The 18820-nt window shown below is 39.6% G+C and overlaps 1 non-coding gene across 1 annotated transcript; it reads right to left on the reverse strand.

Moving 5' to 3' along the window:
* Positions 1–16227: 16227 nt before the first annotated feature.
* trnal-uaa (transfer RNA leucine (anticodon UAA)) lies at positions 16228–16310 on the reverse strand. Its single transcript has one exon. It is a non-coding gene; the product is annotated as a tRNA-Leu (tRNA).
* Between the last annotated feature and the right edge of the window lie 2510 nt (positions 16311–18820).

Here is an 18820-nt window from a genome sequence, read left to right on the forward strand (position 1 = left end):
CCTCCTACTCGTCTTCTCCTCTCCTCCTCCTCCTTCTGCTTCTTGCAGGAGTTGAGGGGTGTACGAGTGTTCAACGCTCTGTGTTTGTGTGTGTGTGTGCGAGGGTTTAGACCGAGTCGGACGCACTGTGCACACTTGTGGAGAAGAAAGTGCAAAAGCAGAGCTGTGTGTGTGTTTGTGTGTGTGTGTGTGAGACAGGGAGAGAGAGAGTACACTCTCTCTTTCAGTTTCTGTGCAGAATAAATTTAGTCTACTGATCGAAGCCGGAGCGAGTGGGGCAGAAAGTGTGTGACAGTGTGTGTGTGAGAGAGAGAGAGAGAGAGAGATGGGAAACAGGGAGAGGGAGGAGTTTAGGGTGGAGTAGAGGACCACTGCCACTGACTGCAGGGTGTAGTGAGATTAATATATTTTATTCATCACGGAGAGAGAGAGAGAGAGAGAGAGAGAGAGGAAAAATGAGCGATAAAACGCTTCATAGTGGGACTGAGCTCTCAGGTTAGATAAAGTGCAGGGGTTGGAAATGTTCAGGAGGTGAGTCATAACAGTTACGACACGCTTCAACCGCCGTGTACGTTCACGTAGGTTTCATAGTGGTTGGTGCGACTTCTAGGTAAATGTCTATTTTTGGTATACTCATTTAGTCTAGTTATTTATAAAAAAGTAAGGTTTCTGGCAACATTTTTACCCAACCCACAGTGGGTAAAAAAAAAAAACACAGCAGTCAAATAATATTTCTACAATGGTTAGTCAAAAATTATCCGCACTCTGACTGTAGATTTAATTTAGTCGAATTTTAGAAAAGACAAATACAAATTTTTTTTCGAGTAACGCAGTTTGCGGGCGTTCCCCAAGACGAGCAAAGATTTTTTAATAAATTTTGACTTAAACGAAAAAGTCTTGGTTTACGAATACCGAGTATCATGTGTCACGCATATGCTTTTTTTTTTTTTGACTGATTTTATTTTGTGTCAGTATGCGTGTGTGTACAGGGCGCAGGATAAATAAAGCAAAAGCAAGTCTCATTCGAGAGGTTAAAAATCAATTTTTTCTCTCTGCTCAAGGCTTAGCCTGCTCTTTGTGGCTCCTACTTTCGCCTTCACAGACACACACAGACACACAGACTCTCTACTCAAGAAACACGCGATTTTTTTTAAAGCCAAAGTGCAAATTAATTTGTTTTATTTTTACTTTATATTTTTTGTTAATTATTTTTATGTATTTATTTTTTTGGGCTGTGGAACAAATCATTTGAGTTTCCTTTATTTCTTATGGGAGAATTCGATTTGGTTTATGAGTGTTTTAAAATACAAACCCACTTCCGGAACGAATTATGCTTGTAATCCAAGGTTTTTCTGTAATCTCTCGGCACACTTTTGTCCATCTGTCAACAAGCTTTTGTATTTCCTCATTAAAAATGTTTTAGGCTGAGCTGCGAGCTACGAATGCACCGCTGACTTCACTGCATCATCAGAAGGGAATCTTTGTGCTTATAGTTCTGCGTTCAGGGAACCAAACAGTCTGATAGACTCAGATCAGGACTATATGAGGATTCTTTAAACACCTTAAAACAAATTTTTGGGCGAGATCACAACGCTTACGTTGACGACCCTTAAGAATGCCAGAAAACTGTCAGCATTGATGAATTTTCCAGCTGATGGTGGACTTTTGAACTTTTTCTTCATCGGTGATTGAGGATGTTTCTGTTCCATACTCCATACATGTTCACTCTCAGGCTCGTAGTGATGAATCCGTGTCCTGTCACCAGTAATGATTCTCTTTAATTAACTTTCACCTTCCTCAGAGTATCGAGTCCAAATTTTGCTTTGCAGATATCCAAACATTATCTTCAATATAATCAGAGCTTTTTTAACTCAGCCTTATATTTATCATTACAATGAAAATGGCAGAAAATGTTGCTTACAAAATCAAATTTTTATTCTACAAAACATAAATTAAGCCAAATGGTCTTGTTTTTTTATTATAATAAAGTTCAACACTATATATATATATATATATATATATATATATATATATATATAAGTATAAGTATAGCACTTTCAACAATGCACACTGTCACACTGGATATGTATTTTTTATGAGCAAGCCAGAGGTGACTGTACGGGAACCCATCCTCATCTGGGTGATACCGAATAACACAAGCATAAATACATCCCTTCAATGACCAAGGTTGAAAGTACAACTGTGTAACAGGAAATGTGTTAGAGTTGATTTAAAGTTCACTTTGGTGAGGCTACCAACTAGTCACTGATGAAGACTTGGGTACAAAACCGTCCGTGTCAATTTCAGTGCTAAGTCTATTCGTCTGATTGCTGTCATAAGCCATCACAGTGTATCGAAGCAAGATCTATGACAACCTTCATGTGGAACTCTCCTCAATTACTGTATTAAACCTTAAGCAGAGAACACAATGCTATACTTAGCAACAGGATCCCCACAACCACCAAACTGCCACTGTTGGGCTCTTGAGCGTGGCCCTCAACGGCTCAGATGTGTAATGAGATAAAAATGTAAGTCGCTCTGGATAAGTGTGTCTGCTAAATGTAATTGAATTCTTTTGAATTTTGGAAAAGACAAAAAAGTGGGACTTTGGATTGTGCAGAACAAAAAAGCAGAGTTATGAGAATAAAAACTCCCATTATTTCTCTATATAATCCCCTGCTGCACTTTCCCAATGTGTCACGAGTACCATCAATGTACACTACAAGTTTCCTCAGTACACCAGAGCCATGATCAGACTGCCTGCTTCACGTCTAAAACACCGGCCTCCCAGGAACTCCTTTAATACACCGAACATGTGAAAATGGCTTGGAGATGTGTCAGTAGCTCCCAGCTGAGTTCCTGTAACGTGCAAGTGGTGTTGGTGTGTACAGTTTCCACAGACAGATGCGTCTCCTCCACATCATCAATTTTCAGGGATCAGGTGTTCCACTCGCTGAATGTTTACAGGAACGAGTGCAGTGAGTCGGGATCATCATTCTTGGACATCCAAGCATTTTGAAAACGTTTTACTGCGGTTAAGAGTCTCATCACATGTCAATCAGTTTTGCATTTTCATTCACCATTTTTATTTAATTATTTCTGTATTTTTCATCAATGCATAGTTTTCTAATGCTGGCTTCCCATATTACTGACAAAACCTTTCGTCAAACAGCATCCTGATTAGGGAGACTACACATGCCTGTTCTTAAATCTGTGGCAAGAAAGAGTTTTAGTAAAAAAAAAAAAATGTTTGGTGTGTCCTGTGTACCATGATCATTAACTAATCAGCCTCTCACAAGGTCCTGGTTTGCAGAAAAGTGTCTATTATAGAGCAAGGTGTCTGGCACTGTGACCTAGGACCTAAAATTAGCCTGGTGGAATCCGATCTCAAGTTACAAAGCTCCTAAAAAGGCATTTAAAATGTCTAAAATTTACCAGATCAGATCTGACGAAAGTACAAGAACTCAAAAACTATACAAGAACTCAAAATACTCTTGCAGTGGATTTTGTCTTGACCTTCTTGACCTCCAACACATAAAAAAAAAAAAACACAGCATTTGAAAACCTAACCTTTATCACGCCTGGATAAAGGAATCTAATCTAATCTAATTCTCACCATACCTCCACACGAGTAATTAACTGACCACAATTACATTTAGCGCTTCCCCCCTAGAGCATCCTCCCTCCATTTCAAAGAATCTGTGCACATCTCTGACAAAGGAAACCCTTTCCTGCCTCATCAATTTGGCCCAATTTATTGCCTCATTATTCACAGCCACCTCTAAATGAATTATCAGAAATCAATGTCTCTGTAATTCATCTGCTGTTGAAGCTCCTGGAAAGCTTTCAATTAAAACAACGGCAACTTAATTTAGACTTGATTTGAAGATCATGGAAAAGAATTTGATCCTCTTGTAAACCTGCCTCTTATAATCTGTTTTTTCTCCGTACAGATGTGTGGGCTGCAGATGTCAATGTTATTGTTAATCATGTCGATGAGGTAGGAGTGAAATCTGTAATGCAGCAGGTTTAACTGGTATAGTGTGTTTGTTATCAGTTGCAGGGGGGAAAAACAAAGTCGATTCATGCTGGGAAAAAAAAAAAGAAATTGATTAGAATTCAATGAAAGAGGTCTGAGTCAATAAAGCAGGAAATGGTGCTGTTATTATTCATGGGCGAAAAGCAACACTGCTTTACAACGAAATTCCAGAACCCTTAGAGTGGTATTATATTTGTGTCTGTTTTATTTTTTCATTTTGATATTTTGATATCAGACAGATATTTTGTGCTTAAGGCATTGGACAATGGTTTGGAAGGTCCCAGGTTCAAATCCCTCGACTCCACGTTGGGCCCTTAAGCAAAAAGGTACATCACTTCATGTGCTTCCCTTCTTACGCTGAAACACCCATCGCTCTGAATTTGGGTCCATCAGGCCACATGACCTTTTCCATAGCTCCAAAGTCCAATCCAATCTTTATGCTTCCTAGCAAAGTGAAGTCCTTTAACCACTGTGCATAGGATAAAATGCTTAAATTAGATGTTTAGAGTTTAATGAAAGATGTAGAATGTCATGTATCTCCTTGAGAAACTTTTATTTTAATGCATTATTTATTTATTTTTTATTTTAATTCATTATTTATTTTTTCAACTGTCATGTTTGCAGATGACATTGTGCTTTGTAGTAAGAGCAGGGAACAGGTGGAGGAAAATTTGGAGAGGTGGAGGTACGCTCTGAAAAGCAGAGGAATGAAGGTTAGCCGCAGCAAGACGGAATACATGTGTGTAAATGAGAGGGACCCAGGAGGATTGGTGAGGCTACAGGGAGCAGAGGTAAAGAAGGTGCAGGATTTTAAGTACTTAGGGTCAACGGTCCAGAGCAATGGAGAGTGTGGAAAGGAGGTGAAGAGGTGGGTACAGGCAGGTTGGAATGGGTGGAGAAAAGTGTCAGATGTATTGTGCGATAAAAGAGTATCAGCGAGAATGAAAGGAAAGGTGTACAGGACAGTGGTGAGATCAGCGATGCTCTACGGCTTAGAGACAGTGGCACTGAAGAAAAGACAGGAGGCAGCGTTGAAGGTAGCAGAGCTGAAGATGTTGAGGTTCTCTGTGGGAGTGACAAGGATGGATAGGATTAAGAATGAGTTTATCAGAGGGACAACCCACGTTAGATGTTTTGGAGATAAAGTCAGAGAGGCCAGATTGAGGTGGTTTGGACATGTTCAGAGGAGAGATGGTGAATATATCGGTAGAAGGATGCTGAGGTTTGAACTGCCAAGCAGGAGGTCTAGAGGAAGACCAAAGAGGAGATTTATGGATGCAGTGAGAGAGGACATGAAGTTAGTTGGTGTGAGAGAAGAGGATGCAGAGGATAGGGTTAGATGGAGGCAGATGATTCGCTGTGGCGACCCCTGAAAGGGAACAGCCGAAAGACAAAGAAGACGATTTATTTTTTCAACTTTCATCAATCTAAACCTTAGCTATAAATAATACTGTAGCTCAGTGGTTAAGGTGTTGGACTATGGATCGGAAGATCTCAGGTTCAAACCTACACCCCACACTCTACCACTGTTAGGCCCTTATCTGTTCAGATGTATGTTAAGATAAAAAAAAATTATTTGCTTTGGATAACAGCGTCTGTCAAATGCCATAAATGTACAGTATAAGAACGTTTCGTGAAAATATTTTCTCGGTCCCGTAGTCACGTGCTGCTCTTCATGTGATTTGATTTTCTCTGTGCGTAAGCGTAACATCGATGCCGATGTCACGGCCTGGTCAAATCTCAGGTCTTATTCATTAGAGCATGAAGAGCAAGTGAGTATGTAACGTAACGTGGTGTGAGGTCAGGATTGACTACAGAAATCACTTGCACCGGTTCGCCTCTCGCACACCACAGCTGCCTTTCTTCTGGAAAAAAAAAGATGCACTCTGTACTGTAACTGAAAGATGGACTGAAAAGAGCAGGGCTTTTCACGCTTGGCCTTTGAAGGATGAGGAGTGAAGAGTGGCAGTTCGGTCACTCTCACCTTCTGTTTCTGTCACACACACACACACACACACACACACACACACACACACATAGGCAGCCTCCATCTCCACAGATGAAAGTGCAATAGTAGTGGTCCTCCGTTGAGGCCGTGGCATTATCACCTGCCGCCGCTGCCTGGTGTAATTGAAAGGCTCCTGCAGCTGAGTCACTCCGGAGATCTTCGTGCACAGAGATACTGACAAAAAAAGTGATGGAAATAGAGGAAGAAAGACAGAAAGCAAACAAGAGCAAAAAGAAGAAGGAAGAGTCCCGAAAAGGAACATTTCGGTTTCACAAACATAGTTTTGTGACCAAAAACGGGTAAACCACTTCGGATGAACAAATGCATCCCAAATGAATACGGATATGATAAATAAATAAAAAAAAAAAACCTTCATGCAGCTTCAAAAAAAACATGTTCTAGGATTCCGATTGATAAAGCCAAAGGTTTCTTATGGTTGTTCTTCAACATTATGCAAATGAAATGGTTACATATTTCTCTTTTCAGTGTGCACTGTGGTCTACATGTGAACATCTTGAGTTCCTGGTTTTGAACCCACATCCGTGTTCTTGCTTACGATACCCTGCCTGGTTCAGAAGAAGCGAATTGTTAGCGTGCACCAAGCAAAGAAAACAACTAAGGACATTTAAAAGGACTGGAATGAGCCAAAGAACTGTACAATACGTTATTAAAACGGGAGTGGTGAAGTTTCAGCTTTGTGGTAGAAATGTGGAGGGTGAAAAAAAACATGGTACATACACACGCACAACGTGATGAGAACACACAGGATTGGGACTAAACAGCTGTGTGCCCATAAGAAATCCACAAGTTAGCGAGACTTAAGTTTAAACCAATGCTAGTTATCTTATCTAACTCACCTCAATCTTTACTGACTGATGAAAGTGCTACTCCTGCAGCTAACATGAACGTAATGTGAAACTGTCCTCAGATCTCGTCTGTGTACCAATGCAAGCATCTTGTCCCAGAATTCTCAGCCAAACAGCAAACTACAAACCTGGCGGCTCTTAACTCACTCATTCCAGTTCCCCAGACGACTAATCATGACCACCTGCTCCTAATTCACACACGCCTCATAAATAACCTGGACTTTCAGCAAAGCTTTCTGCGATACCTTCGTGCCGAGCTGACTGTTGCTGATGTTTCCAAGCTATTTGTTAGCGAACATGTTCCTGTTTCGACTCAAAGATTCAAATTAGCCATTACCAACCTGCATTTAGGCATTAGCTGTTAGGCAGATACATTTTTCTGCATCTAGGTATTTCCCAGCCAGAGAAAACAACTGATCGTTCAACCAAATTGGTGCTCGTGTGTGTGTGGGGTTGCTTACCTTGCAGTCAAGAAGCAAAGCTGTTTCCTACAAGTGTGTGCTTTAGCTAGTTTTCATTCTACTTTTTTTCCGATTGTGTTGGTTATTAGACCATTGGTTCATTCTTTATTCAATACGCTCTGTGGCATTTCTTAGGTTCACTTTTGTTTTCCATACACACAAAGAAGACGGGTATTTTGGGAAAGGAATGCCTTTCCGAGGTCTGAGGTTGCTATGTCTGGAATTAAAAAGCTTGGCACAGACAGCTAACGCGAATGTGTGCTTTTCAAAAGCAAGTACTCCATGACTACAGCTGCAGATATTTGTTGTCGTGTTGTTCGAATGGGCTCTGCTTGTGATGACTCAGGACTGGTGCTGAACGAACTGCGCCATCGCTCAGGCTGATGTGCTGCATAAAAATCCAGGCTGAGAAAACCATCAAGTATAAACCATTCAAAATAAATTCACTTACTGCTGCATTTGTCAATACTAAAGGGCTCTTTTAAGAGGAGGGGAACACGTTTAAGCATGCATGTAGAGTACTGTACTCCTCCGATGAGTCTTTCAGATGCTTTTGGGTCTAGTTTCCTCAGCAGAACCAAATTCATGTTTTATAAATATAGTCAGATGTATCTAGTATGTTCTATTATAAAATATCCAGAAACCAAATGTTCTGTAAAATCCCGAAACCTTTTCCCAAACTTTCAATTGGCAAATTTCAAGTTTAAAATATAGTCGCAAAGCAACGATGATCGGGCCCAAGCACCTTGGGCACATGCATTTAAAGGAGAAATACAAATACAATTATGACATAATATATAATTATATAATTATTTTAAGCTTAGGAAGGTATTAGGCAATTTTACGTTTAAGGCCTTGTCTAAGGCTGAACAGTTTGAAATATCAAAAACCCCCTTCGCAATTTCGCATCCTCTATGTCTTGAGATTATATTGGCCCAGTTTGGATAGAAATCCCCTAGGAGGAGTACAGTATATCAAATATCATTGGGTGCATGTTCCGAACATCCCAAAATAACTGACTTCCTGTTAAGTAACGCACACGACAAGCAAAGTTGTTTAGTTCAATAAGATCTAAATGAGTACTAGGCCTTATATATATATATATATAATGTATTAAGTGTGTATGAGCTATGCAGCAAAATCTCCTGTGAAGGCCCCTGTGCCATTCCAGATGTGCCAAACCTGTGTGCAGATTTTCATGACTTTCATTTTAAGCATGTTAAGAACTTCAAAAAGCCCTCAAAAAAACTTTAGACGAACAAGAGGGCCATTTGCACACTATGATGTCATAGTGCTTGAGCCCTATATAGTCTTGCTCTACTGTATTTAAGCATCTATTTCTAAGTGCATCGCTTTATAGGCTTCCCTTCTTACACTGATGCATCCATCGCTCCTAAATAGGGTACATCTGGACTCATCAGACCACATGACTTTTTCAATTGATCTTTATGCTTTTTCTTTTTTAAATTGGTCTTACTAACACAAGGACCCAAGCTGTTTAGTCCCAATCCTGTGAGTTCTCTTCCCATGCTCTTACTTACACTATGAAACACTCATCATTTTTTATGATGAGACTTAACCAAGAGTTTAAGTAATCTTTGTTCATGATTTTTTTTTTGTCTGACCACATTTCTTCCATAAAGTTGACTCTTCAGCATTGTGTAGTCTTCTCTCATCCGGTGTGAAGGCCAGAGTAAGCAAATGCCCTTCATCATTCTTTCTCTCTTTCCTATTCTCTGCTTCACTTTGTTTTTTTTTTAAGTTTTATTACTTTCATGCCAGATTTGTTAAAGTTTTTTTGGCAATGTAGGCCCATTAAAAAAAGCTCCTACAAGCTCCAAAAACCCACGTCTGATTTTCGTTGCATCTCTTCTAACATTTAGTTTATTAGATATCCAGATGTTTTAGAAGTGCTGCTCTCTTTCCACAGTGACCTGCTGTGTTTTTTTTTTTTTTTTTTTTTTTTTGCCGATGCTTCTTCCAGCAGGATTGGACCCAACAAAGAACCAAATTTTCTGTCCTTTTTTTTTTTTTTTTTACCAACACGTACAATTCTGTGTTATTGGGCAACACACGCCAGAACAAGTGAAACATTTATCCATCCAATTTCTGTACCAGTGATTTCTCTACCTCTCCAAGTTACCTACAAATGAGAGCCAAAAGTGGAACAAACCACCTTTCCTGTGTATAACTACCACAATCTCGGCCAGGTGATGTCACTGTTATATTTAAAGATGATTTTTGGCCAGCTGTTTCCCTGTTCAGAGTAAAGGTGAACGCAGCACACATCCGAACCTACAAAGCCAAGCCTTCTCAAATGTCACTTTCCAGGCGTCCATGTTGACAAAACAAAGGTCTCGCAGGAGGACGTTCCAGGAGCTCGTCGTTAGAAACACACTCGCTGAGAAATGATTACCTTGGTTAATAGGTGCAAGTCTGAAAACGTCACGAATGTCAAGTGTGAAGAAACCTAATTCGTAAAGGGGGTGAAATCATACTTTGAAACGTGACTTCACTGTCTGTTGCACTGCTTCCAGCACTTAAGGAACCTTAAAAACAAAAAAAAGCAAAATGAGAAATTCCACTTTATTTATTACCCATCATTCGGGCGACTCATTTGTCAGATTATAAAATGTTTGCAGATCATCAAAAGCAGCGTGCAAAAATTAGCATGCATTCAGTTTTGTCTTCACTTTGCACCTTTCTTTTCCTTCCTCAGTCATCAACTTGGTATTATTCCAAACATTAATTTTAATGAGAGCGCCGCAACACAAACCCCAGTCGCCATCTGATATTAAAGACAGCAAATATAAAATGACTCAACGAGTGGATTCGGCATTAGGCAAGTCTTGAATCATCTTTGTTTGCGATTCTAACAAATTGCTCTGATGTTATGAATTTTTAAAAACCATATTGTCAGCCATATTGGTTCCAGGGGCCATTAGCATATTTTGCTCATTTTAAAACCAACAGTCACAGATGGGTGATAAATTACAGGAAAAAAAACACACTAAAAAGTTTATCCAAAAGATTTCCTCTGGGATTTGCAAATGGAGATGGACACCCAATGGCAGCAGGGTGGTGCAGCGGTTGCACCTCGAGGGTCCGGGTTCGGTTCTCACCTCGTGGTCTGTGTGCGTGCAGTGTGCTTTTTCTCTGTGGTTGGTGGGTTTCCTCTGGGTTTCCTCTGGGTACTCCCGCAGTCCACAGACATGCAGATCAGGCTCACTGTCGTTTCCAAATTGCTCATAGTGTGTGAATGTGCATGTGATTGTTGACCAGAAGATAAGAACAAATACTATGGTCACCACAGGCCTCCATGGTCCCTGGTTGGACTACAGAGTTTTCTAGATGGATGGACTTCTCACAAGTCCAACAGGTGCCATGTGAAGAGGCAGACAAGTCAACAAGTTTCTTTATATGTTAAAGGTGTTGAGTCAGACGAACATTGCAGTGATGCCTCTTTCTCAAGGAGCCATATTATGAAAAAAAATCCCCAGCTCTGAGAACCTGTAAACGAATGTGACTTTACGTCATTTCATTGCATTTCGTTCCTTTATCTTACCGGGTAAAATCCCATTGAGACTCCAAATCTCATTTTCAGCGGAGAATTATGATGAGTCAGAAGAACGTCTGACTCACTGCAGGTCAGAAAACCAACAAACATGACATTTAAGCTGAGTTAACATTTGGCATTGTTTTTCATTCCTCTTCTCAGGATTGCATCAAAAAGAGGCAAAAGTTAAAACACCTTTTGCAATCTTCAGCACGGTTAGACAGTATGTACATTTATTTAATTTACTATTTCTTCAACAAATTAAAATCTCTTAGTTTCATTCCTCCTCCAAATGTGCCATTACATTGTTTATGTAAATGTATATGTATATGTTTTCCCCACATGTCTAAAACCTGAATTTTGCTAAATATAGTCATGTTCAAAAGTTAGTACCCCCTCTTTTAATTCTATGAGTTTATGTGTATAAAAATCATAAAAATACTCTGAACACAGCGGGTCTTAGTATTAGTTAAATACAACCTCAGATGAATAACATCATATAACTATTTTTTTCACTGTGCCATTATTTATTTAATAAAAATGAACCAAAAAGACAAAAAAAATTAGGCAGCAGTACGTACCCAATTACTGCTTCCACAACACTTAAGGACGGTAAGTTGGAGCCAGGTGCTGTTAATCATCAGTACCCAGCACACAGCGTCAGTGGTTAAGGCATAGAGCTATGGGCTGAAAGGTCCAACGTTTAAACTTCACCACCACTAAGTTTCCCCCGTTGGGACCTTGATCAAGGGTCTTAACCCCCAACTGATTAGTTGTTTATGAGACAAAAATATAAGTAACTACGAACAAGGGCATCTGCCTAATGCTGAAATGTAAATGCAAATATTGTTAAATCCGACGCATAATTGATCATAACATCGCTTTTACTTAGCATTTTGATTTTACTTACGGTGCAGGTTAAATGTCAGATATTTAAGTGCTGCCAAAGTTTCATTAAATTCTGCCAAGTGGTCGGTTTAAGACACGCCCCCAATTCGAGGCATACGGAGTACACTGTCAAAACTTGCGGTTGCTAATCTGGCGCATAACTGCTCATAACTTCACTTTTACTTAACACTGGGATTTCATTTATGGCGCAGGTTTAAGTTTAGGCAAATACTAAAGTCTGCCAACATTTCATTAAATTCTGTCCAGCCAGTTTTGCGTGATGGTGTGAAACGTACAGACAAAAAAAATTCTGCGACTGATTTCGGGTCCTCCAATGTATGCAACATTAAGATTAACATTAAAAATTCTGGTAAAACTATTTGGTCTTCAATCAAATCTTGAAAACAATTGCTACAATAGCTGTTAAAGCATCATCAAAAACACATAGCCACATTTGTGATGCTAATCATTCCCTGTTAGCTTCCAATATCTAATCTGCCGTTAGCATTTCCACACACACCACACGTTTGGACTTGGGCTATGGAAATTGTGGAATGTGTCCTTTCCGATATAACACACACCACCAGCCGCCATAAAAAATTCAAGAGCTCATTTGGATTTTGCACGCTGCCTGGAATTGAATCTGTTCGTCAGACACAGTGTTTCACTTTGAGACCAGAGCTCCCCTTGATGTCATCAATTACTGTACGTCCTGTTTGTTTTTCCCCCCTTTTGCGCACTGTGTTATCCCTTCTTTTTGGATGTATGGAAAATAGCCAGGATTTATTCTGTTTTTCTTGAACAGATCTGTGCGAGAAGATTAGCATATGCTACAAAGAGTTTGCATCCTAATAATGGTAATAGAAGGAAAGAATTGGATTTATAGGCAGAATCTCTCTCTCTCTCTCTCTGTCTTATACACACACACACACACACACACACACTTATAAATGCAGTTTGATAATCAGCTCATAAAATTGAAGGTTTTAAATCTAATCCGACTGCACATATGCTAACATAATAAAAAATGATTTAGACTAGAAAGTCGTCCTGATTCCAGACAAACCAAGCCATTGTTCAAGCCTTTATCACGCACATCATCACCTGTATTCATCTCACCGCATCTTACTGTACAATATATGGTAAGGAAATAACCGTTTTTAGATTCAAGCGAAACCATCTCTGAATATCTGCACCTCGTTATTGACCCGGAGCGCGCGATAAACGAGCACATCATTCAGTTTTATGCCCTCAGTGTGCGGCGGTTGCACAATCTAAACGTATGAGTGTGTGCTGATTACGTTCCATCAATACACATTTACTGCAGTGCATCCCAGGATAAAGGTCAAAGGCTGGTCATGCAGTGAGAGTCTGAGGGGGGTCATTTTTTAATTTTTCTACCCCCTTGTGTGTGTTTTTTTTTCCCATTTCATTAAATCGGTTTTGATGTTCGTTTTTTGAATCTTTTCCTTTTCACATGCCCCCAATCACTTTGCGAGATAAAGCACCTAGCTGGAGTAACGGCTTGGCCTTCCAATTGGATTAGATGTTTTTGGTATTGATCTTGACCAGGCTTGTATAAAGTAGCCTACTTAAAAGTGATACTTGAGTAAAAGTACTTGTTTTACGAAGTATCATACCAGAAAATGAGTTAAAGTCAACTTAAAGTCAAGAGTATTGAGTAAAAGTCTTAAAATGTCTGATGTTTTTTTTTACTTAAGTATTGAAAAGTAATTTTCTGATTTTAAATGTGCTTAAGTTTTGGAAGGAGAAGTAAAAAATTAACAGCAAATAACAACTCCTGGACTTAAAGTTTCAATTATGAGTGTATTGCGGCTTCCTTATAATAAAGCATAATATACTGTATCAGGGTTGCCACACCTTCTTAATCATCCCATTTTTAATTAATTCATGTGTAAATATCAGTGATGTAGTTAAAAATCAGCATTAGGCTTACCAGTGAAGTTAGCTAGCACACGTTAGCTGGCCATTGCCATTGTGGATCCACCATATCTACATCACTTTATCTGATCTCCAGTTCTTTGTCAGATTTGGTGGGAAGATTTTAAATGCCAATGTTTCAGTCTTACGCCAGTTTCCATTAGGCATAAGAGGCACCTCATTCCATAGAAGGGATCTTTCAATCAAACACAAGAAAAATGCACTGCAATTACAGCCACAGGTGCATAACGTTAACTTCGTTGCTACCACAGAGTGCACAGAGTTCACCACTGTAGTCTGGGTGTTACTGTCTGTTACCAGATTTGAAACTTTAGCGGCAGAGGCAGCTGATGATGGTATCAGTCGTCATGTGATGTGATGAAGACACGAGCCTTGTGCACTTGGGAGTTGTGAAAAGACAGGCATTACAGGGTTTCCAACTAGACCTGGTGAATTACAGTAAGGGTTAACAAAGATGCTTATGGGAAATCTATTGGTGTATAAGTATACATTTTATTCAAGTAACATAGTGGAGTAAGAGTGAAAGTTACTAGAAATATACAACAATTTGATTCTTCCAAGCAATACTGGACATGTTGCTTGCTTGCTGAACGAGCTACTTCAATGAAATAGCTAGTGCACTTCTATGGCTTCTAATAAAGGATCTTTGAAGGTATGGTCAAATTTTCATGAATGGGTTTGAAGGAGCTGCGCATCGAGAAAAAGTTTGAATGGCAGATACCGAAGACGTAGACAGGAGACACCGGATAGTGATCTCATGATTGGCTTTTGTCTCATTAAAAATAAAATGTATAAAAAAATAGGAAATCAAGTGCATATCTAGGCTTCCTAATAAACGTTGTGTAAAGTTTTGGCCAATTCCACAGAACGGTAGTTGCAGAAGAAAAGTAGGAAGACGGCGATCAAGGCGACGGACACAGTGATCCTCATGTGTGGTTTATGCATTGCAGACAGTGGAATTATTTGTAGTTTGTTACATTGTAACACTGATCTGGAAACACCTTCTTGTTGGATTGGCTATTCATGATCTTGGACTTTTGTCTAGGACCTAACAACTGAGGGCTTGGCAACAGCCCTAAGACATACATAAACCCTCAACCACCCAAAAAACCTTGTTAGAAGCATCTAAAATACAGTTAGCAAGCTAGAAGAGACCCAAAAAAAGCATGGTGGTGGTAGTTTTCCTCTTTTTTTTTGACAGACATTGTCCCAATTCTCCTTTTTTCTTTATGCAAGTCAAACACTTGATAAAGTAGAATTCAAACACCCCTACTTGTTTTTCTTATCGACCCCTTGTTTTCGTGTTATTGTTTAATTGCTAATAATATCCATTTAGATATGACTCATCAAAAAGCATACACCACAAGTGAACATTCATGTGTAAAACATTATGTAAGGTGGAAAAGGTGAAACCTACTGTACGGTCCACATACGCTAGGAATTTATATTCTCAGTATAAAAACCTGAAGTAATGGCAATGACAAAACCAATGCAAATGAACCCGCTCGCCTATCTAACATCAATTTTCATCTTTAATAACGTCTGGAGGATTTTCGTAGCGCATTACAATTCATAATGCATAATATCAGTGACTGATTCTCCTCCTCGGAATGGACATCATAATGAAAGTGCTATATTACACCACGGGCACGAGTTAATTAGTCTTATCAGCTCTTGTAGTCCGTGACGGTCACGAATGGTCGTTTAGTCACGCATGGCTTTCTCTTAAGCAACACGCGGCGAGCAATCCCATTTACGAGCGGAGTAAAGTGGTGCAGAATGGCCTTGACCTCTCGCTATGACCTCATCTGGATAAAACTCCGAGCTTTAAATCGTTACTCTGCTGAAACCCACTACCGCTCAATGAGACACCTTATTCATCAGAACTGGAGTGTGTTTCAGAAGGGTGTGTGAGTGTGTTTACAGAGCTGAAAAAATGAACTGAAGATGTCTGTTAACAGTTTGGGGTGAACTCCAAATTTATTGGCACCCTTTATAAACTGTAATTTTAAACATTACGTTTATAAATAAAATATTAGAATACCAAACAAAATTACTTTGACTTTGAGAAATTGACTCATGAGTTCGGGTTTAAGACAAACAGCATACTGAATATTTTCCTGTCTTGAGGCTTAATTGATAATGTGACAAAGACAGATGTTTTCCAGGACACATTACATTTGCCAGATGCCCCTCTCCAGAGCAACTTACATTTATCTCAGTGTCCATATTGAGCAGCTTGCATCAAGGGCCTAACTGTAGCAGCGGGGGATTTGAACCTCAGACCTTCAGGTAAGCAGGCTAACATACTGTACTAAACACCTAACCTAGACCTATGTTAGGAAGCTCTTGAAGCATTTTCTTTAAGGAATGATTTTTAGTTGCTTAACTTAGCATTATGAACTTTGATGTTGCTTTCAAATACATCAGAATTAAGCTAAAACCCTTACCAGGAGTGGGGCTCGAACCCACGAGGACTTCTGTCCATTGGATCTTAAGTCCAACGCCTTAACCTCTCGGCCATCCTGGTTACAAGTTTCTAAACAAGGTGGTGTCAAGGCATTCAAGCTTACACGCAAGCGATTAATAAGTTACCAAAATGAGTAAAAGTATGAAATTGGCGTTTATCTCATTTTGCTTTGAAACAGTTCGTATGGTCAAGCACATTGTAACATTTGCTTATTTATTTTATTTTATTCCATATTATTGACTATAAACATCAATCAAATGTTCTATAATGTAAAGGAGTACTGAAATTCCACAAACTATATTTGAACCTACATCCATATTCATTATACAGTAAATACTACCGATGGGGAAATTTTAACTTTTACAATGATGTTGGCAAACTAGTAAACCCTTAAACCTATCATATAGGATTGTTTTATTAGATTTGTCCCATGTGTTGATAATTTGCTTCAGGTAAGACTGGAGAGTATTTATGTAGTATTTCGTCTGGTCTCGGGATTGATGGAAATGTGAAAATGATTCGTAAATCAATATCACCTTAACTAATCCACTTTATCTAGAGGAGCCACAGTTGCCTAGAGACTTGCTTCATTCATTAGTGTCAGAAACACACAAATAGGCTGGTAAAGTAATGGGCAGAGGTCTAAATTGAAAGTGTTAATAGTAGCTTTGTTGTTTAGATCATTTATTAGTGCCATTTATGTGTTGATTTCACAGTTTGTGCTAAACATATGAGCTCTGGTATGTATTATATATATATATATATAATAGCAAGAAACACATGGAACTGTATCTATTGTGTGTAACTTCCAAGCCAGTTTAAGTCCCGCCAATAAAACAATCTAGCATTAGCACTATGGTATTGCACCTCCATGGTTAAGGGTTCGATTCCGACCTCGGGTCTGTGTGCATGGAGTTGGCATGTTTTCTCCCAAGACAGGCACATTTTCAAATTGTTCATAGTGTGTGTGGGTATTTGTGTGCTCTGTGACAGAATGGCACCCTATCACAGGGTGTACCCTTTCTCTTGCCCCTTAGTCCCCTGAGATAGGCTCCAGGCCCCCCTTGACCCTTAAGAGGATAAATGGTATAGAGAGTGAACAAACATATAATGTATAGAGAAGTATACAGTAGCTTGGGTCTTGAGAAGGACTAAATGTTAAAAAAATCCTGGGAAAGATCAGGTGAATTAGTTAAGTAAATCCAGACTATGTGGCCACCTGTATGTGTATTCTAAGACTATTTTTAAAGACCGTTGCATCACATTGTGCCACAAAAAAATCCTCAGATGTGCCGTAATTAGCCAAAACAGTCGCAGCATACCTTGCCAATAAGTGACTTTTGGCTAAGGCAGGTCAGGGGTTCAATTTTCACCTCTGGTGAGCAAGCACACTGTGTATGGACATGTTCTCCCTGTGCTTGATGGGTACACCAAGTACACTAAACTCACTGTCATGCTCATGGGACCAGTTTGACATGACTTAAGCTATGTGATACAGCACGTTATGTTAAAATTGTAAGATTCTAGCCATAAAGTTTACTCACTCGCTCATCATCTATACCACTCAATCCTATATACAGGGTTGCAGGGAGGGCATGAGGTAGGGTACACCCTGGTACCAATCTATCGCAGGACACACACACTCCAGCCGAATTAGGAATGCCAATTAGCCTAATCTGAATGTCTTTGAAATGTGGAAGGAAATCAGAGTATGCAAAGGAAACCCACCAAGCACAGGTAGAACATGCAAACTTTACGCACACAGAGGTGGGAATTGAACCCAGACTCTGTTGGTGTAAGGCAACAGTCTTAAAACAGAACAGATTCTGAGGCTGCGTTCACATTAGGCGCAACTGCTAAACTCTCCAGTTGTCCAGTTGGAGTCTTCATATTATGCTTTTGGGCCAAATGTACTGGGTTGTGTGAAAAGCCCAACAACAGCGGTAAAGCGACCATCACACGGAACACTCTCTCTTTATGCGTATAATGGAATAGAAGGAAAATTGCTAATGTTCGTCCCCAGATGCAAGCGAGGCGGTCGATATTTAGCGGAGAACTTATCAGATGGTACCTTCAGTCACAGGGAAATACATAACACGGTAGTGTGTTATCTGAAACCATTCTCCAATCTGATTGGTCAGAAGACATTCATTCATCGTCTATTACAGCACTTGTGACAGAAGTGCATGAAAATGAATATGTATGAACACAAGTGTGTGTGTGTGTGTGTGTGTGTTCCTGTTTATGTAAACGCACTTCCCATTTCTGGGAATGCCTCTGTCATTATTCTTGTCAGTGAAAATGCTAACCACTTCAATTACAAGCCAGCCAGTCAAGCGAAGATATATTTATGTACAGACACACACATATGTACATGTGCTGAATGCTAGCTGGAGCTGGGGAAGCATTTATTTATTTATTTATTTTTTGCACTAATCCTGTCCTCTTCCAAACAACCCCTGCAGGAGACGTGACAGGAATTACATGCCCACTTGCCCTTGTCTGATTTCGTTTTGTATCTAAGTATCTTTCTCCCTTGATGGAATCCAAGCACTAGTGAAACACTGGGA

This window comes from Clarias gariepinus, chromosome 25 (genome assembly GCF_024256425.1).
Source record: "Clarias gariepinus isolate MV-2021 ecotype Netherlands chromosome 25, CGAR_prim_01v2, whole genome shotgun sequence".
Classification (NCBI taxonomy): Eukaryota; Metazoa; Chordata; class Actinopteri; order Siluriformes; family Clariidae; genus Clarias; species Clarias gariepinus.